The sequence below is a fragment of the Ambystoma mexicanum genome, chromosome 9 (genome assembly GCF_040938575.1).
Source record: "Ambystoma mexicanum isolate Mex_15411 chromosome 9, UKY_AmexF1_1, whole genome shotgun sequence".
In the NCBI taxonomy this organism is placed as follows: domain Eukaryota; kingdom Metazoa; phylum Chordata; class Amphibia; order Caudata; family Ambystomatidae; genus Ambystoma; species Ambystoma mexicanum.
The window spans coordinates 1,331,247,631-1,331,268,937 of NC_090931.1; the positions used below are offsets into that span (position 1 = coordinate 1,331,247,631).

Consider the following 21,307-nt stretch of genomic DNA (forward strand, 5'->3'; position numbering starts at 1 on the left):
CCATCGCTCCACAGCCCAGCCCCAGGACTCAGTTGCCCACCCACTCCTGCCTCTGGGATTGTCATGTCGGACACTGCAACATCTGGCACCACTGACAACCCCCGGCCAGAGAGGCAGAGGGGCACCAGCTTCACTGCCACCGAAGTTGGTGTCCTGGTGGAGCAAGTCCTGTGGCAGAATGATGCCCTCTTCGGAAGTTTGCGCGCCAACAAGGAAGGACGGACTCGGATCTGGACGGACATCGTGACTGCCATCAACGCGGAGGGGATGGCAGTCCACGACTTCCAACATGTCAAGAAGCGCTGGGAGGACTTCAGGTCCAGGACCCTCAACAAGGCCCGGCACCTCTTGAAGGCAGCGGATGTTAAGGGGCGCCAGGGCCACTTGTCGGATGATCAGATGAGGGTCCTGGAACGCATATCCCCAACGCTCCACGTCCAGGTCCTTAAGAGGCAGACCCGTCTGGAGTCGAGCGGTAAGTGTACATGCATCATGATTGTAAGCTATGCGTGTGGTGATGTGCCAGTAATGTGCAGGTTGCACATGTGTTTGTATGGGGCCAAGTATGAGTGGGGGTGTACAGGGCCGTGAGGCTAACACATGCGAGGGCTGTCATGTGTGAGACATGGATGGTGCTTATGTGTGTAGGCTTGCATGCCAAATGCAGTTGTGTGGGCACACATGTTTGGATGAATGTGTATGTAAGTAGGCATGTTCGTGATGTCACACATGGATGTTGTTTTCAGCTGCATGTATCAGCACTGTGTACATGTGCATGTGTGTGTATTTGACAACGGTGCAACAGTGATGCAACATGGATGCATGTGACAGCGGGATGTGGAAGCCTGATTGGCAGATGTGACATGGATGCCGATCTGAACACTGCGACAGTTGGCAGAGGTGTACACATGCATGCAAGTGTGGTGGTGTGTATACATGTGTAGTGCACTCCCTGTGTTGCATGTGATGTCTGGCTCACCTTTGCCTGCTCATGCTGTTGTATGTGTATGGATGGTGCTAGCAGTTGCGATATGGCTGTGGTATGGCTCATGTGTGCAAGTTGAAATGACATGTGTGTTGGCGATTGTGATGCCATGTCTGAGGTTTGCCAATGCCACTCATGTACAACTGTCATGTGTGTATGTGTCCATTGTACAGTGCCCTGATGCCTGTGTTTTATTTCTCCCTGTCTGCAGCGTCAACTGATGAAGAGGGCGGAGAAGGTGCTGTGGAGCACAGCGTCGGGGATCGCACCGCGAGCCGGAGACGCAAGGCCCGGCTCCCCTCCCAGGTTGTGATCTCGTCGGGAAGTGAGGAGTCCGGTGCCGCGTCCCAGGCCGCAGCTGCCGGGGGGAGGTCCAAGAGGCGGAGGTCAGAGTTGGACTACTCGGCAGCAGAAGGGGCAGCTGAGACCCCACAGGGCCCAACGGGGGAAGATGGCACAGAGTCATCCAGGTTGGTGGGGATTTGGTGGAGGAGGAGGCCGTGCAAGCAACAGAGAGGGGTTCTGGAGGTGGAGATTCCACTGGTGCTAGTGGTGCAGTGCAGGACCAGGGACAGGAGGCAGCACAGGCCGCCGCAGAGGTGCCTGTGTGCAATCCTGTCCCTGATCCTGTCACTGCATCATCTTGCACCAGCAGGGATGCCTACGTCCAGACCCGTTTTCAGGAAGGGGATGAGCTCACAACAACTGGCCTTCCTCTGCCTGCGGACGTGGCTATCTGGCTCCGGGTTGAGCCTATCCTGACTGGTGTGGCGTTGCGTCAACGGGCCATGCGAGGTGACCTGCAGTCTTTTCATGAGGAGACTGCACGTCATCTCGAATGGCTCATTGACCGCGTCGGCCTACTGGGACTGGTCACCCAGGCCGGATTCCTCCTTTTGATGGGGCTTGCTCAGACCCCCTCCTCAACTGTACCCCTTATGCGCCAGTCGTCCTCCGTGCCATCTTCCCACCCATTAGTCACCTGGGTGCCCTGTGGAGCTGCCTCTGACGGTGCAGCCAGAGTGGTGGAGGAGGCATCCCTGCCACAGTCGGGAGTCGGACGTCCAGCAGGGGTGGCCACATCAACGACTGCACCCCAGCCGGTGGAGGATGTGCAGGCAGCAGGAGCCAGGGCACGGGCACAGGCACTGCAGCAGCAGCAACGAGGTGGGAGCCATGATGGCTCGGGGCCTTCGACATCGGAGGGGCAGGCATCGACCGGAGGGCAGGAGGACCCAGGACGGGAAGTGTCTTCCGTGTGGCAGCAGTCGGGCCACGCCATAGAAGTGGAGCGGCAGCGGGCGGAAGAGGCACGGCTCACGATGGCCAGGGCAGAGAACTCCATGCGGAGGGCCCTGAGGCGGGCCGAGTGCCTCGAGGCAATCCGCAGGGAGTTGGAGGTGAACATGTCGACGGCCCTGCAGACCCTCGGGGCCATGTAGGAAGACCGCCTCTGTGACATTGAGCAGGAGTTCGATGATGCCCTGGCCCGGAACATCCCGAAGTGAGCCGTCGGACTGGCCCGCTGCCCTTGTAAATAGTTCTGTAGTTAGTGTTAGGTTTCCTTTGGTTTTGCAATTTTTTTGGACCTTTTGGACAATGGGCCACATTTTTGTACATAGTTTATTTTATTAGGTAGTGTTATTAGATAGGTTTCATTTCTTCTGTTGGGATCATGGACCCTGGATTGTTTATCTGTATATAGTTGACTGTTGGATTTTCTATTTTTTTTTAATGATTTACCCATGGAGCAATTGTTTTCGATTTTAATTTTCCATTGGATTTACTTTTGTGAATGTGACTTTGGACACCTTTCCTTTGGATTATGATTTGTGGTTTTACATTATTTTACGGACATGCTGCTTTCTTTTTTTTAATTCCCATTTTAGTTTGCTTATTTTTGATTCAATTTATGTTGCTTTTAATACCTATTTTTTCTTCAAACTTCAATGTGTAGTATCATCTCATTGGTTTCATGCATATCATGATATGGGTTTTGACATTCACTGACACCCATTGTGTGTATGAGAGGGACATGTGTTCATTTACACACTTGCCATTGGGGTTGTATCATGTAATTGCCATTTCTAAGTGGGTGCATGCAATACTCGGGTGGGTGTTTGGCATTTGGAGGCTGCCCATAAGGCCCAGGGATCTAGATTGTGATGACATGTTGGCTGGGGGACATGTGTGGGGGGCCTGCTGGCAGGTGCCCCTGACTGGTGGGGGGTGGGGGTTCAGGGGGACATGAGTGGGGGCCTGGTGGAGGGTGGCCCACAGTGCTGGGGGGTGGGGGTGCTGGGAGACATGAGTTGGACATGAGTAGGGGCCTGGTGGAGGGTGCCCCTCAGTGCTGGGCGGTGGCGGTGCTGGGAGACATGAGTGGGGGTCTGGTGGAGGGTGCCCCACAGTACTGGGGGGTGGGGGTGCAGGGGGACATGAGTGGGGGCCTGGTGGAGGGTGGCCCACAGTGCTGGGGGGTGGGGGTGCAGGGGGACATGAGTTGGACATGAGTGGGGGCCTGGTGGAGGGTGCCCCACAGTGCTGGGGGGTGGGGGTGCTGGGAGACATGAGTGGGGGCCTGGTGGAGGGTGCCCCACAGTGCTGGGGGGTGGGGGTGCTGGGAGACATGAGTGGGGGCCTGGTGGAGGGTGGCCCACAGTTCTGGGGGGTGGGGGTGCAGGGGGACATGAGTTGGACATGAGTGGGGGCCTGGTGGAGGGTGCCCCACAGTGCTGGGGGGTGGGGGTGCAGGGGGACATGAGTTGGACATGAGTGGGGGCCTGGTGGAGGGTGCCCCACAGTGCTGGGGGGTGGGGGTGCAGGGGGACATGAGTTGGACATGAGTGGGGGCCTGGTGGAGGGTGCCCCACAGTGCTGGGGGGTGGGGGTGCAGGGGGACATGAGTGGGGGCCTGGTGGAGGGTGGCCCACAGTGCTGGGGGGTGGGGGTGCAGGGGGACATGAGTTGGACATGAGTGGGGGCCTGGTGGAGGGTGCCCCACAGTGCTGGGGGGTGTGGGTGCAGGGGGACATGAGTTGGACATGAGTGGGGGCCTGGTGGAGGGTGCCCCACAGTGCTGGGGGGTGGGGGTGCAGGGGGACATGAGTGGGGGCCTGGTGGAGGGTGGCCCACAGTGCTAGGGGGTGGGGGTGCTGGGAGACATGAGTAGGGGCCTGGTGGAGGGTGCCCCACAGTGCTGGGGGGTGGGGGTGCTGGGAGACATGAGTGGGGGCCTGGTGGAGGGTGGCCCACAGTGCTGGGGGGTGGGGGTGCAGGGGGACATGAGTTGGACATGAGTGGGGGCCTGGTGGACGGTGCCCCACAGTGCTGGGGGGTGGGGGTGCAGGGGGACATGAGTGGGGGCCTGGTGGAGGGTGGCCCACAGTGCTGGGGGGTGGGGGTGCAGGGGGACATGAGTTGTACATGAGTGAGGGCCTGGTGGAGGGTGCCCCACAGTGCTGCGGGGGTGGGGGTGCAGGGGGACATGAGTTGGACATGAGTGGGGGCCTGGTGGAGGGTGCCCCACAGTGCTGGGGGGTGGGGGTGCTGGGAGACATGAGTGGGGGCCTGGTGGAGGGTGGCCCACAGTGCTGGGGGGTGGCGGTGCTGGGAGACATGAGTGGGGGCCTGGTGGAGGGTGGCCCACAGTGCTGGGGGGTGGGGGTGCAGGGGGACATGAGTCGGACATGAGTGGGGGCCTGGTGGAGGGTGCCCCAGAGTGCTGGGGGTGCAGGGGGACATGAGTTGGACATGAGTGGGGGCCTGGTGGAGGGTGCCCGACAGTGCTGGGGGGTGGGGGTGCAGGGGACATGAGTGGGGGCCTGGTGGAGGGTGGCCCACAGTGCTGGGGGGTGGGGGTGCAGGGGGACATGAGTTGGACATGAGTGGGGGCCTGGTGGAGGGTGCCCCAAAGTGCTGGGGGGTGGGGTTTCAGGGGGACATGAGCTGGACATGAGTGGGAGCCTGGTGGAGGGTGCCCCATAGTGCTGGGGGGTGGGGGTGCAGGGGGACATGAGTGGGGGCTTGGTGGAGGGTGGCCCACAGTGCTGGGGGGCGGGGGTGCTGGGAGACATGAGTGGGGGCCTGGTGGAGGGTGACCCACAGTGCTGGGGTGTGGGGGTGTAGGGGGACATGAGTTGGACATGAGTGGGGGCCTGGTGGAGGGTGCCCCACAGTGCTGGGGGGTGGGGGTGCAGGGGGACATGAGTTGGACATGAGTGGGGGCCTGGTGGAGGGTGCCCCACAGTGCTAGGGGGTGGGGGTGCAGGGGGATATGAGTGGGGGCCTGGTGGAGGGTGGTCCACAGTGCTGGGGGGTCGGGGTGCAGGGGGACATGAGTTGGACATGAGTGGGGGCCTGGTGGAGGGTGCCCCACAGTGCTGGGGGGTGGGGGTGCAGGGGTACATGAGTTGGACATGAGTGGGAGCCTGGTGGAGGGTGCCCCACAGTGCTGGGGGGTGGTGGTGCTGGGAGACATGAGTGGGGGCCTGGTGGAGGGTGGCCCACAGTGCTGGGGGTCGGGGGTGCTGGGAGACATGAGTGGGGGCCTGGTGGAGGGTGGCCCACAGTGCTGGGGGGTGGGGGTGCAGGGGGACATGAGTTGGACATGAGTGGGGGCCTGGTGGAGGGTGGCCCACAGTGCTGGGGGGTGGGGGTGCAGGGGGACATGAGTTGGACATGAGTGGGGGCCTGGTGGAGGGTGCCCCACAGTGCTGGGGGGTGGGGGTGCAGGGGGACATGAGTGGGGGCCTGGTGGAGGGTGGCCCAGAGTGCTGGGGGGTGGGGGTGCATGGGGACATGAGTTGGACATGAGTGGCAGCCTGGTGGAGGGTGCCCCACGGTGCTGGGGGGTGGGGGTGCAGCGGGACATGAGTTGGACATGAGTTGGGGCCTGGTAGAGGGTGCCCCACAGTGCTGGGGGGTGGGGGTGCAGGGGGACATGAGTTGGACATGAGTGGGGGCCTGTTGGAGGGTGCCCCACAGTGCTGGGGGGTGGGGGTGCTGGGAGACATGAGTGGGGGCCTGGTGGAGGGTGGCCCACAGTGCTGGGGGGATGGGGGTGCTGGGAGACATGTGTGGGGGCCTGGTGGAGGGTGCCCCACAGTGCTGGGGGTGGGGGTGCTGGGAGACATGAGTGGGTGCCTGGTGGAGGGTGAGCCACAGTCCTGGGGGGTGGGGGTGCAGGGGGACATGAGTGGGGGCCTGGTGGAGGGTACCCCTGGATGCTGGGGGTTGGGGGTGCAGGGGGACATGCGTTGGTGGGCAGTAGTGCATGGTGACATGTGGGTTGGCTGGGGGGCATGGGCATGGTGGATGGGCTGGCTGCGGGACATGTGCAGGGTAGTCCCATGTGGTGTGGGCCGCCTGCAGGGGCCGTGGAGGGTGTCGAGTGAACAGCTGGGAGGACCCACACGGCCGATTCACGTGTAGGACTGCCCGGCACCCCCGGAATACACGTAGGCTGCTGGATTCGCGTGTGGAATTTCCCTTGCACCTTGGAATACACGTACCCTGCTGAAATCGCGTGTGAAACTTCACGCACAACCCGAAATACACGCACCATGGACAATCGCGTGTGGAACTTTCCGCGCACCCCGAAATACACGTGCCCAGGGCAATCGCATGTGGAACTTCACGCGCACCTTGGAATACACGTACCCTGCTGAATTTGCATGTGGAACTTCCCGCGCACCCCGAAATACACGTGCCCAGGGCAATCGCGTGTGCTACTTCCCGCGCACCTTGGAATACACGTACCCTGCTGATATCGCGTGTGGAACTTCCCACGCACCCCGAAATACACGCACCATGGACAATCGCGTGTGGTACTTCCCGCGCACCTTGGAATAGACGTACCCTGCTGAAATCGCGTGTGGAACTTCCCGCGCACCCCGAAATACACGTACCCGGGGCATTCGCGTGTGGAACTTCCCGCGAACCCCGTAATACATGTACCCTGCTGATATCGCGTGTGGAAGTTCACGCGGACCCATAATACACGTACCCTGATGAATTTGCGTGTCAGACTACACGCGCAACCCTGATATACACGTACACAGGCGAATCGCACGGCTGGGGGATGGGAGGGTTGGTAGAAAGGAGTGGGGGCCTGGTGGAGGGTGCCCCTGGATGCTGGGGGGTGGGGGTGCTGGGAGACATGAGTGTGGGCCTGGTGGAGGGTGCCCCACAGTGCTGGGGGGTGGGGGTGCAGGGGGACATGAGTTGGACATGTGTGGGGGCCTGCTGGCAGGTGCCCCACAGTGCTGGGGGGTGAGGGTGCTGGGAGTCATGCGTTGTTGATCAGTAGTGCAAGGTGACATGTGGCTTGGCTGGGGGACATGGCCATGGTGGATGGGCTGCCTGCGGGACATGGCAGGGGTGCAGGGTAGTCCCCTGTGGTGTGGGCTGGCTGCAGGGGCCGTGGAGGGTGTAGAGGGAACACCTGGGAGGACCCACACGGCCAATTCACGTGTAGTGCTCCCCGCGCACCCCCGAAATACACGTGCCCTGATGGAATCGCGTGTGATACTTCCCGCGCACCCCTGAAATACATGTACCCTGATGGAATCGCGTGTGATACTTCCCACGCACCCCTGAAATACACATACCCTGTTGATTTTGCGTGTGATACTTCCCGCGCACCCCTGGAATACACGTGCCCTGATGGAATTGCGTGTGTTACTGCACGCGCACTCCTGATGTACACGTACCCAGGACAATCGCGTGTGAAACTTCCCGCGAATCACTCACTGAAATACACGTTCCCCGCTTGGGGTTTGCTGTTTGGCAGCCCTGTGAACTGGTCCAGGGTTAGCGCAGCCCTTTGTGATGAATTGGGAATTTTGATGGCTTTTCCTAGCGCGAGGGCATTCTTGGGGGAGTAACTGGCGCTGCTGCAGGGTCGCTGCGCCACTCTGCGCCACGGCTGGTTTTGGAGGCTTAAATCCATGAATACGCTGTCCGATGAAATGGATTTTATCGCACGCGGCTGGCGCAGTGTATCGCACGGGGACACTGTGCGCCAGCCGCGTGTGCCACTTTTGTGCGAAATTCTATGAATTACCCTGTGAATATTCCAAAATGGATTCCTCTAGGGGCCCATCAGTTTCAGTAGCGGGGATACTGCTCGCTCGATCGCTGGTCGAGGCCTTTCTTTATCTCCTTCTATTTCTTTCTAACAATTAATTTTCTTTTCTCCATTTGCACGAACTGAGTGGGGTTTTTGTAGGGGTGGTGGAGATTTAAAATTTCTAAAGAAGTTTTTGCTGCATTAGATTTTAGAGATCTTTGCACAGGCTTGTTTTTTGTTTTTTCCCACATTCCTGGATACTATTTTCACTGTTGGCTTTTGCTCCTTTTTCCCTTGTGAGCGCCGTCTGCAGTTCGATCTTCTGGGCATTTAAATCAAAGTTATTCAACGGTCCCGGTAATCTTTTTCGGGTGCCCCAACAGGGTGGCACCCCCTTTCTCAGAGCACCTTTTTATGCTGCCTGTCAATTGCCTGCACATGTTCTTCACAGGTTTCAGGTTCTGCCCTCCTTGGTTCTGAGTTTTGCTGATCTTCTAAGCGCTCCTTACTTAAAGGGTTCTTTTCAAGGAATGTTGTCTGGGGGTTTTTCATGGTTGGCACAGAGTGTTGTTGGTCACCAGGTGAGTCGTTTCTTTGTGACTAGGAGTCTTAAGGCTCTGTTTGGGTAGCACAGGTATGAGGCCCCTTTGGTGGTTCTTGTTGGATAGTGTTGAATAGAGCATAACACAGTGCCGTTTTTGTGATTCCAGTACCGATTCCATAAGCGTCATTTTATCCATCAACTCCTCCCCTGCCAGATCACATAATCGGTTTTGCCATTGTGAGCATTGTTCGACTTCTCTGTCTAGTCAAGCTTAGACGGCCATGGTAAATGATTCTAGGTAGGTGAATTTTGAATGTATCATTGCTAGAAGTGTGGCCTGGTCTTTATAGTTTGCATTCATTGTTTCATAACATTTATTGAACGGGGCGATAGAGATGATAAGGCCGTCACTATGGAACCCTGGAGTTGAGACGTAAGGTTTTTGTATCCCGAGTCCACGGGTAGGGATGCATTTGGTGAAAATGATGATTAATTTAAGGATGATACAGCAGAGTTAGATGATGAGGGAGTTAGCTCTGCTCTTTGAGAATCATCATCTTCTTTTATGTAGGGTGGGGCCAGGTAGCTTTGATTTTTTATTTATGGGATCATCACTTTGCAAACCTTCACTTGGGGACCTGCTCCTCTTGCTCCTATATGCTGTTTCATATTTCTCATGGGGACTGAGTGATCAGTTTTGGGGGATCTGGTTGATAATAATTAATTCTACTTTGTTCACACTGGGCGTGTGTAGCAGAGGGTGTCGATGATTGTGGGCTATAAATCCCCCTTTGTGCTTTCCAGTCTAAATTATCTTGGATAGCGGCAATGTCTTTTGATAGCCGCAGCACCAACAAGAAAGTGGAGGGTCCACCATTCCCATCCACCTTAGAGAGTTCTCTTGTGTTTTGGCTCGGTTTGTTGGCGGTTCACCTTCTAAAGATTTGAAGGAGTTGGGAAACCCTATTGTTTTTCAGCACTTCACCCGGGTCTTCATTGACTTTGCAAAGCTTAGGAGCTTGTAATTCTGTTTGCTTATTAGGGCTCAATGCGCATAACTGCTGCTGTGAGCGTTTGTAGTTATTCACTTCATCCCTGGGAGGGACAGTTGCTGTTTGCACACTTCCTCCATGGTCGTTCTGTGAGGTTTCTTCGACTGTAGTAAACAATTGATCTTCAGCAAGAAGTCTTTTGTGGTCTGTTAGGTCTGCTTGTGTTTGGTTTGGCTCTTTTTTCACACAGGTCTATCTGCTTTTGACTTAACACCTTTACACACACAATGAAGTTTGCAGTCTTTGTGCTTGCCAGTTTCCTTGGCTCATTAGTCTCGTTCACCTCGAATCCTGGATCCTGTTTGGATTCTGACATCCATCGTGAGACCGACGGGCCCTGGAGTTTTAACTGGCTCCTGGTACATAAGCCAAGGATTTTTTTTTCATGCTGTAAGTTTGCTCGTTCTTATTCTTGTTTACAGGTTTCCAGTAATCCAAAAAGGGTCAGCTCAAAGGCAGAGGCCCGCAGTCACCGGCCCTTTGAAGTATGAGATAAATTCCATCGACACACTCAGTATGGTTTCAAGGCAGGTCAAGGGGTGGATGGGTGATCTTAGCAGACTCCTGGAGTCAGGGATCAGACACATATTTCCCCCACGTATTCGTCCTCCTCACCTTCAGTCCTATGATGTAGACTATCTTGGTTCTTTATTCAGTGGCTTCACTGAGTGCCCATCACAAGGATGTTGATCAGGCAAGCTGGGGTTGGTGAAAGCAGAAAAGAATACCACCTGGACAGCTCGAACAGCCTGCATGGACTGCACAGACTGCCCCTCTATGCTACTCTGCACCGTTCCGTGGGTTGCTGGGGTTTTTCAACAAGGGTCTGCCTCCGAGGGAAAGTAGATAGAGAAAACAGACTTTACAGCCAGAAAGGAAACAGAGTAGTCGCACAGAGTGCTACTCTGCGCTACTCCGCGTCGCTCCGCAGGTAGCTGGAATTCTCAGGAAGGGTCTGCCTCCGAGTGAAAGTAGATAGAACCAACAGACTTCACATCCAGAGCCAGAAAGGAAACAGAGTAGCCGAAAGACTGTCACTCTACGCTACTCTGCACGGCTCCGCGGGTATCTGGGGTTTTTCAACAAGTGTTGTAACTAAGCCTCAAGTATACTTGTATCTGCTGCGCCCAGCTACCTAAGGGTTTGGTGTGCATTACCAAATAAACAAACAAGTGTCTGCCTCCGAGTGTAAGTAGATAGAGACAACAGACTTCACAGCCATAACCAACAAGGAAACAGAGTAGCCGCACAGACTGCCACTGGACGCTACTCCACTTCTACTATTCAATAAACAGTGCAGGATTTAGTTTGACATACTTATTCAAAACAAGCACATGTCCTGTAATGAATAAAATAATGGTTCTATTGGGCAATACTGTAATTAACACACGTTAGAGGGTATATGCAAAAATTACAGTAGCATTTTCAATCAGTTTGCATATAAAATGCTGAGAAAACCAAAAGTGTGTTGTTTTTCTGATGTCAAAATACCAGGCGGCTTGGGAACTCTAAACAGTAAAATTATGTGGGAGTTGCGCTTTTGAAATTGCAAATTGTCTCTGTTTTTAGCACAATCCTTTATTGCACCATTTGGATTTTTGCTTTGCTTATTAGAAAATGTATCACATTATTAATGCCTTTGAAAAATAGGCAATATTATCATTGGTGAGATTTTTGGGTGTTTGTGTGTACCAGTGTTTATGCTGGGCACTTAGTAATTGCAGTTGGTTTCTTCATTAGCATAATTGAAGTTTTGAGACTGCACAATATCCATTAATTATGACACCAGTTTGACGGTTTTTGAGAAACAGAAATGCCTTGGGCGCTGTTCTCAGTGCCCGAGTCGCAATAACATGACGATGAACGTTATTACGTGACGTGATGACATCTTCGGCCCCGCCGTTGCTTTTTTGTAATAAAAGGTGGTGTTTTTTGTGGTAGTACCATTGATGGAAGGTTGTGATCTATGAGATTTCGTTCTGGGGGTAAGATTAACCTAATGGAGGCTGAAACAACCCTAGTACGTGTAATTATGATGAGGCATGTTAAGTCTGTAATGCGAACCCTGACTTCACTTTTACTTTCTGATCTTGGCATTTTAGGACAGTGATAGTCCTGTGGTAAAGGAATATTTTCACCTGGTATTGAACGAGGTAATGTGGTAATGCAAGCACCCAGCTAGGATTTCAAGTAAGTGAAATTCAGAGTTTTAGGCGTTTTGATGCACTTACCACTGCTAGTGTGTTATTGATGGGGCCTTTATTATATTCTGTTTGGCTCATAGGTGTCCTTTTCAGATTGATAGATTCTATTATCATACATCCCTTCAAGCATCTCACAGTGATAGACTCAAGAACAGACATCCTTGGAAGCCAGAATTTTCTGTTTTTTGATGTGGGTGTAAGGTAAGATGATGGTTTTGACTAGGTTCATGGCTAGTTAAATATTTCTGAGAGAATTATGAAATCACTAACGATGTCGATTTTCCTTGCAGGCTTTACACTGAGTGTTAGTGAACTGATCGCAAGAGTGATGTTTTGTACCAATTGGAGTTGCTCCAGTGTCTGACTATTTAATGAAGCAGACATTTGCAGGTACACTATTAATAGTTTACTTATTTTTCCTTGGGGTTGAAGGATTTTAGCTAAGTCTAATAATGGACCGATCATGCACACAGATATATATATATGCTTTTTTAATTGTGTACCCATCTATACCGGGAGTTTGAAGAGTGATACAAGAAGCAACCAGAAGGAATTTCTTCTGCCATCTACAAGATACACAACACTTGTTGCCCCTGAGGAATGTCCAGCTAGTATCAGCGCTAAGGGACAGAAACTTATATAAGTCAGGCTTTTCTTGATGTAATGGGAATTTGGGTGGAGCAAACCATCATTGTGTCAGGTCCAGTCATTGCGACTGGCTTTCGTTTTTTGGTACTGAATGAACAATTGTATGCGTATTGGTGTTTTGAACATTGATGTGAATTAGCATTTATGTCTTGTACTTAGGATTTTAGAATAATAGGTTTGTTGTCATGATTTAGCAGGTGGCTCTACTTGCACTCTAATGTATGCATAACATTGTTTTTATACTCATGAACACCATTACTTGATTTAATTTTCATCTCCTTGTATTTGCTTAGAAGTAGATGGTTAGGTCTCCCTGTTTGTGGTTAAGGGTACACATGTGTTTTACCCAGATATTGTACTCCCACTTGGTAGGAAGGTGCGACACCCTGTGGTGGGAAAGCCCTTATGAGAATAATCAGGCCTGACCTAGACATGTTTATTGGAAGTCTGCAATGTCAAAGGCTTACAGAAATCAAAGATCCAAACCGGTCCTTGACACTGGACTCACCAAGGAAGTTAATTTCATTTTGGCAGTGTCAAAAATGTACTGAACTTTGCTAGCCATAATGGAACATAACTTGTAAATAGCCTTTCACGGTATCATCAGTGGCTTCTATAGTATCTTTAGTTGACATGGGCAGCAGGGCTATGCATGGACTATGCACAAGTTAATCATTCTAATGGCTCCTTCTGGCAAACCTCTCCTTGCTGCCAGGACCTCAGTAATGGTATCTTACCTTCTGCTTCATTCCCAGTTTGGATAGGGCACTTTGATAAAAAGCTGTTGGGCCCCCCTTCATAACTGCTCCCCTGTACTTCTGTTTGAATCTGCCTGTCTCCTTATGGCGCCCTTGGTTTTCATTTTAGATCTCTGATTTAACTTCAAAGGTTAAGATGTACAAATATTTTTAAACTCTTGTATGAGTGCAATTTCCCTTATTGTCTTCATTAACTCTGCCAATTTGTTTCTGCTGGTCAGACTGAGTGACATTTTTATTACACTTCCTTCACTCCTTACCACTAGAAATATAGCTCATCTCCAAGCACAAAGTGGGATTCTGGAAATTTCTACTTAATGTCAAGGCACGCCAGAATGTCTTTCAGGTTTAAACAAAATACATTGGCTGATTACATGTGGTTTGTGGGTGGCAACACATCCTGGTTTGGGGCTGGATCTATTGGCTCTGGAAGGAACACACAGAGGTATCACTGTGTTCACCCAATAATACGCATTTCTATGTTAAATGGAATATAAGGAATTTCTAATTTAACATGCATGTTATACATGCACTTAATAAACAAACTAAGTCTTTAAACAGATTAAGCCTTTTTCTGATTCTGAAATAACATTTTATTGCAATAGACATAAAATGTGCATTTCATTTTTGAATTATGTACTTTAAATATATGTTCTCGTAACACAACACGTACTATGGCGTCTTTTGAATATGGATCTGTACATTCATTTGAGCAACATCTTACACCATTTCTTCATAGAAAGCATAGGAGTCATGCTCTGAACGTTGAAGTGGAAAATGTGCGACATTCCATGATCCCACATGAAGACACTAAAGCATTCATTAATTGATGGAAACTGCTCGTACTCTCCATGTCAACTCTGATTTGCCACAAAAGATCTGTGCCCTTTTTATCACCAAGGTCATTATCCTGGAAGTATACGACAAGCACATCAGGAACACCATCATGTTTGGCATTTCAAGTCTTCAAGCAATAACAAACCATTTAGGCCAATGATATATGTTCAACTGGAAATTTCAGCGACAATATTATGCCAGTCCAACTCTCGTGTGTTTATCAGAAGGCACTGGAGCCACTGGATCCAAGAGTATTCACCTATCCACAAGTTGTGGCCCATGGCAATAGCCTAAATAACTTACCATTATAACTTGGATGGAGATACCTTGCAAACCACATGGGAGGGCCAAAAACGTAAAGCTCATGCCGCACACAAGTGTACATTCACTCACATACATACACATCTTGACTGCACGTTTAAAGGTCTTCTTAGCAGAATGTAAAGTATTATCCACACCAACATACTAGCAACTTTACAAACAATATGCAACATGTGACATGGGCACACACAATGTCAGCAACCAAACACCCATTCAGACAGATGGCCCTGCATAACTATGCACATTTGTTTGCCAAAGCCACACACAAGCTTGTTCCGCACTCAGCTATACAGACATTTAGCATGTCTTTGCACTCTCTAACCTGTAACGACGGGCTCCCGCGCCCTACGAAGGAGGGCCCCTCGGCGGGGGCCCCCCCTTAGTGCCGACTGCCTCACGCGGCACGGCGGCAAGAGGAGTCTGGAGGGGAAGGGGGGGTGGAGGGGTTGGGTGACGTCATCTCCCGCGCGCCCATTGGCGCCATAAATACAACGGACAAGGGTCGCGGGGTCTCTCTTTGCCGGCTCCTCACCGACGTTGCGTCTTGGTGCGGAGTTCAAGGGGAAGGAGCTTCCAGGGTTCGAGTGGCCGGTGAATACTGTTTCCTGAAGAACATTAGTGCAAGCGTTTGGCGTGGGGACGTGGTCGTGCAGCAAATTTCAGGTACAGGCATTTCGGGCAGCTGAGGCACGTAGATTCGAAGTGGGCCCAGGGCAGAGGGTGGCCGGCTAGGGTATGTCAGGCGGTAGGGGCAATCCTCTGGACCGGGGCGGGTAGATGAGGCAGCTGCCATTTACGGGGGCAGCAGCTAGGAAGCGGGGCCACGTTGCAACGTGGAAAGTGCTTCCCTTGCCTCTAAGAGGGCGCCTGTGAGGCCCCTTCGTTGCTTGCAGGGGGGGGGGGGGGGGCGTGCAGCTGGCGTGCCTCGCATTTCACCTTTGAATCCTGACACGCTCGCAGTTTCAGTTTGTGGCACCGCACGTTTGGCGCGGGTGCGGTGCGTTGCAGCCGATTTAAATCGGTCATGGAGAAAGGGGGCCCCGGGGGAGGAGGGGGCATGCGGAGGGTAGGCAAGGAGTAAATACTCCAAACACCGCAGGGCCCCCAATGGCCGCGTCCTCAGGCCCCAGTGTGTGGAAGGGGCGCACACTGCATGTCACGTGGCGTGAGTGGGATTCACATCGCACGAGCATGGCCTCCACACACACACTCAGATGTTGAAGTCTCTGACGCCCCCATCCCCGTGGACGTGTGATATGTCATTGTTTTGACCGCCATATGCACTGGTGCAAAAGGCACAGGTCACGCACAATCACAAGGATGATAATACTACTTATTCTAGTAACGTTATTAATTCTGGGGTGATGACCCTAGCACGCCTGTGGGATGGACCATGAACAAGAAATGGCACTCCTCTTAAAACAAGCGCAGGAAACAGGCGCAGGCGGCTCATCCCCGGTCCATATACCACCGTGTAGGATGCAACAGTGCCTTGGTTTTATTTGGCGGGGTGGGGGTTGGGGTAGGTGGGTGTTCGAACATGGAATGCATGAACGCCTGCGCTATAATTTTCATGCGGTGACAACTTCATCAGCAAAACAATAATGTAACTAAAGGTGGTTAAGAATAAAAGCCGCGGGGAAAGACTGTATGCGACGATCAAGGGTGTTGAAAAGAAAGGGCCAGGGCGTGCGGGTGGATGCAGCAGTTTCGTTCTGTGACCCTGTGTAGCGCTCATCCGCAATCGGCAAGGCCTCACAGCGCTAGATTCGGGGCACCGTGGCCTCTAGGGACAAAAGTGACCGGCATCTTCGCTAGGGGCTCAAAGAGGCCCCGCGTGGGGTCATGTTGGCCAGGTAGGACGTGTCGTAACTCCGGTGTCTTGCCCTAATTGGTATTGGTGTGGCGTGCTCTTGTTTGTTTATTTTTAAAGTGCCTGGACACAGGCAAGCGTTTAACATTATTGCTGCCACCGCATTCAGACGCCCAGTGAAATCGGCGGAAATAGGGAGCTTATATAGCTGTACTCATGGGTGGGGGGGAGGGGAGAGGGTCCTGAGTACCTTCAGAGCTCATCCGTGTTGGGGTACAATCCCCATTCTCTAATTTGAAGCCCCTGTTAATTTACAGCAGGTGATGTAATTGTGTGAGAAATAAAAGGGCCTTAACTGGAAGAACCCGGTCCTTTATTTTGATTTCGGTACCTGCCGCCCACTGCCGGGTTTTAGGGGACGGGCTTTTCACTGTCGGTTCCAAAAGGGTGCAAGGTCGCGTGATTGTTTAATGGTGGGGTCTCCAACACATGGCCTGGAGTGTTTCCAACACATGGCCTGGAGTCGCCTTAAAGTTGGGAAAGCGCCTGCCTGTTGCAGCCAGGCAAGCTGCTATGTTACTGAGTTTCTTTCCAGAACCTCACTCTGAGCTTTTTCAACCCCTCGGCGGGGCTGAGTGCGGAGTGGCGGAGCACACACGGGAATTCAGGAAACGGCATTCAGGAAAGGCAGAGGGGCCAAACAAGGTATGGGGGCATCGAGCAGCGGCTGGAACAGGTGGGGTTTCAGGAAAGCAGTTAAGCACGCAGGCGGGGGGGGGGGTTAACAGTGGGATCGCTCAAGGGGGAACGGGGTGTGGGCAATATTTGAGGTGCGCCGGTTTAGAGTTTTCTGGAAGGTAGTGGTTTTCCTGCTTCGTGGGCGGGGAAGGTGCTTCAGGCGGTCGTCAATTTACTGGTGTTAAGTGTGGGGAAATGTTTTGTTGTTGGCATCGTTTGGTTTTGCTACACCGGGGGTTAACTAATATGTGCGATTGGGCGGGTTACACAAAGTCAATTGCTTTAATGATTAGCGTTCGGGGAAGGCGCGTTGCAATTGGGGGGAAAAAAAAAAAAAAAAAAAAAAAATAAATAAATAAACAATTTAAACTGTTATGAGGTGGAAATGGAAACGAGTGGCATGGCATAGGGTGTGTTCATTAAAGTCTATTCCAAGTGCGGGCGGGGGTTAATATTTACGCGCTCCAGGTGAAGGGGTGGGGTCTGCTGGACCACTATCAGGTGCATTGTGGACTACACGAGGTTATGAGTCACACCTTCGTGGGCTGGGGTAAGGCGTTTTGCTTTTCATTTATCAGGGTAAACAGTGGCATGTAAAGGGCACCACGGGGCGTCATGGCAAAGGGCAGGACAGTATGGGCGCCGGGGCCGTGGTTCATTTCAAGTTAAATGGGATGCAGGATGAGCTGGTGCCGTGCCTCGTCGGGGCGTCCGTGGGATGCAACGGTGTGCAGGAGGTTCCAGTGGACGAGGCAGGGAGCACGAGGGACCAGCGAAGCGGCTCACAGGGCCTTTGTGGGATGCAGCGGTGTGCAGGAGGGAGCGGTGCAGCACCTCGCGGGGCCGCATGCAGACGGGTGCAGGGGGGACATGGGCTCAAGGTAGCTCAGTGCCGAGCAGGGTCGGACTGGGCATAAAGTTGACCCGGGCGCCAATTAGAAAGTGGTCCACAGTTGAGAATGCCAAGTCAGTCCTTTTGGGCCTACTGTTTGTGGGTATCCAAGGGGCAGGCATTGATGAAATGGGAAGTATATTGTGCATGTAAATAACATTGATTCAGCAAGACTGGTCCAAACTACTAGCCGCATAGTCATTTTGCTCTCTTTAAGTATAAACCCTTCGACCTAGCTACGCCACTGCTTTCTACCTCGGGTGTGGGAAAGGCGTTTTGGGGACCACGCTGGGGAATGGGGGTTGCAACCTTAAGACGTTGTATGTCCAGTGCTCAAACTTGTGCATAGATGGGGTACACAAAGGGAAAGGCGTCACCCCTCATGGGGTGGGGGAAGGTGTTTTTGCATCACGTTCAACAGTAGTACAGCAGCAATGAGGCCCGCCAAGGGGCTACAAGGCAAATGGCAGGGGTCCGTTGGTGCGCTTATGGCCGGGGTGGGGGGGGGGGGTTGGATACCCAACGGGCATGGGGGCATTAGGGATAATTCGCTTTCAATCTACGGTGGGATGGTCGCGCATAATGTTTTGTTGCATAAGGGGGGGATTTCATACATCGGGATCGTGCTGTTTGTATGGATGGACCCTTCGACCTAGCTACGCCACTGCTTTCTACCTCGGGTGTGGGGAAGGCGTTTTGGCATTCTTTTAAAATTAAATTGTTTAAAGTACGTGAGGGTTTCGCTTTCAAATTGGGAATGTCATTTATTATGGGCTTTCTGGAAGTTGGGACCACGCTGGGGAATGGGGGTTGCAACCTTAAGACGTTGTATGTCCAGTGCTCAAACTTGTGCATAGATGGGGTACACAAAGGGAAATGCGTCACCCCTCATGGGGTGGGGGAAGGTGTTTTGCATCACGTTCAACAGTAGTACAGCAGCAATAAGGCCCGCCAAGGGGCTACAAGGCAAATGGCAGGACGGTTGTGTGCAGGGGTCTGTTGGTGCGCTTCCGGCCGGGGCGGGGGGGGGGGGTGGATACCCAACGGGCATGGGGGCAGTGGCCACGGCGCTGACCATTAGGGATAATTCGCTTTCAATATACGGTGGGGTGGTCGCGTTTCTAATGTTTTGTTGCATAAGGGGGGGGGATTTCATACAACGGGATCGTGCTGTTTGTATGCTTTTGCAAGGCTAAGATTGCCAATGTCATATGGTTTAGTGTGTATAGGAGGGTATTTGTGTCCTGCGGTGTGCTCAAAGTAGGCTTTGTGTTCATTCGGCAATTCCTTTCGTCGGCATTGCAGATCTGATGTACTTAACAGGCACTTAGTCAAAAACGCAGCATGGCAGTTGCACTTAGCAAGGAGAAGTGGAGGTTTAAGCTAGGGGGAAGGTAGGGTGCGCAAGCCGGATCCCCCTCTCTCTCTTGCAGGAGAGGGGTGCTCTGGCAGGCGTGTGGAAGGGGGCAAAGGGAGGGGGGCGCCAGGAGGGACTGAGGACGTGCACGGTGACCGGAGGGGTTGCAAGGGAAGAGGGGGTGGGGGAGGGTAGAGCGGACACGGGAAGGGGGGTGGAAGAATGGGACAGGATTCTTATCTTACGGAAAGGATACGACATGGGTAAATGAGTCTATCAAATCAATAGTCATTAAAACATTGCTTAGACAGATGCAACAACAGAAGTGATCAAAAGGCTTACAAATGAGGGCCCACAAGGAAGGGGGTGGAACGCTATAGACTTGCCCATTAAGAAAGGCCATTAGTTGGCCCGAAACGCCCCCTCCCCAATACTTAGGGGGTTTTGGGGGCCTCCGCTAGGAACGGAACGGTCAAAGGAAGGCCTCATTTCGGAACGCTGCTGCCAGGTCAGGGGCCCTCCTGCAAGGGAGTACGGAACAAGCAGCAACAGGAGGAGCACCAGCAGGGAAGGCTGCAGCACCATTCATCACGCCACCGGTTCTAGCCGGAGGGCCTGCGTGTCTGTTGCGGATGGAATGAATGGGGGTAAAAAGAACAGGGTGGTATTATAACTGGGGATTCGTGCACTAAGGCGACCAGGTGCATGAGGGGGAACTCACTGCGGCCGGTGGCCCGCTGTGAGTCGTGGCGGTGACACCGGTCGCAGCGACCGGTCTCTTGCAGACAAGCCCAGCGGATGTTACCTGGTGTTCCCGTTAGAAAGTACTGGCGGATACCACAAGGGGAACTGCACAGCCATCAGCTTATTAAGAACGGCGCCCAGGAGTATTAGACTCAGGGGAGGCCCACGTTAATGGGGAGGGTTAGGGGGCTTGGAAGACCTTTCCAACTCCAAAATTGGGTGGGGGAAATGGGAAGTGCATCGTTGGAAACTGAAAATTGGAAAGCAACAATGAAGTCAGCAAGGGGGGGTGAATTGAAAGTTTGCACTGTAAACGGGGCTCCGGCAAGTACGTTGGTAACTGAGGGGAAGGGGGGCCCCTGGGAGTTGGAGGATGTTAAGGGGGGGGTGCAAGTGAGGGGGGCCCTTCGTGATTGGCAGCTTAAGGAGATCAAAAAGAAACTGGGGGGGGGGGCTTGGAGTGCGGGGGGTAGGGGCCAGGAGGAGCAGGGGGGATAGTTGGGGAGGACCCCTCTTTAGCGAAAAGCAGGGGAAGAGGATGGGGATAAGAATGATGTTGGGCTCTGGGGGGATAGGTAGCGCTTGTTGGATGGGGCTCTCTAGAACAGGAGGCCGCGATGGGGGCCGGAGGGGATGGGACAACCAAGGCGGCGGGGAGAGCTAGGGCAGATCGGGGTCTTGGCGGAAGGGGGGAGAGGGGCTCCTGGCAGGATGGGTTGGAGGAAGACCTGTTTGGGGAGAGATAATTTAACAATAATAATAAGCCAACCCGGGGAAACGGGAAGAGGGAATCCTGGGGTAAGAATAAAGGAGCAAAAAGGGGAAAGGAGACCGGAACGCATCCTTTAGAAGGAGCCTAAGCGGAAATGGAGACTGGAAAGAAAGTAAAGCACGGAATAAAATTGCACTTAAATAGCGTTGGGGAAAGAAAAATGAAAAGAAAATTGCAAAACAAAGAAATTGCCAAAGGGTAGAGAGGGACTGCTGAGGAAGGGACTGGGCGTCCGCGTCGGGTCCCCCAAGGACCCGAAGGGGCGGGGGGGAAAAGTTGCTTGCTCTCAGCGCAGAATCCTGAGCGTGAACGGAACACCTGTAAGTTAACTCCTGACTTTATGTATAATAAAGTTTGCTGTGGCAATTTTTTCTCCCACTCATCCTACTGGTCTCTGCCTATCCTTTGGGTGGATGGGGGTTGGGCTAATTTGGGAGGAGGGTAGCTGGGCAGGAGTGAGAGTCGGAATGTGGAATGAGAGCTGGGGGGGGCGTTGGGAGCAACAAGGTCTGCCACCGTGCCACCCCACTGAGGGTGTCGGCGCTACGACGGGCTCCCGCGCCCTACGAA

General features: G+C 53.0%; 1 long non-coding RNA gene across 1 annotated transcript in view; it reads right to left on the bottom strand.

The window, feature by feature from the left end:
* Positions 1-14,860, bottom strand: part of LOC138489113 (uncharacterized) — a 33,431-nt gene extending 18,571 nt beyond the window's left edge. Inside the window, exon 1 of the long non-coding RNA XR_011274754.1 lies at positions 14,744-14,860. This is a non-coding gene — a long non-coding RNA (uncharacterized lncRNA). The remainder of the gene's footprint in view (positions 1-14,743) is intronic.
* Positions 14,861-21,307: the final 6,447 nt, after the last annotated feature.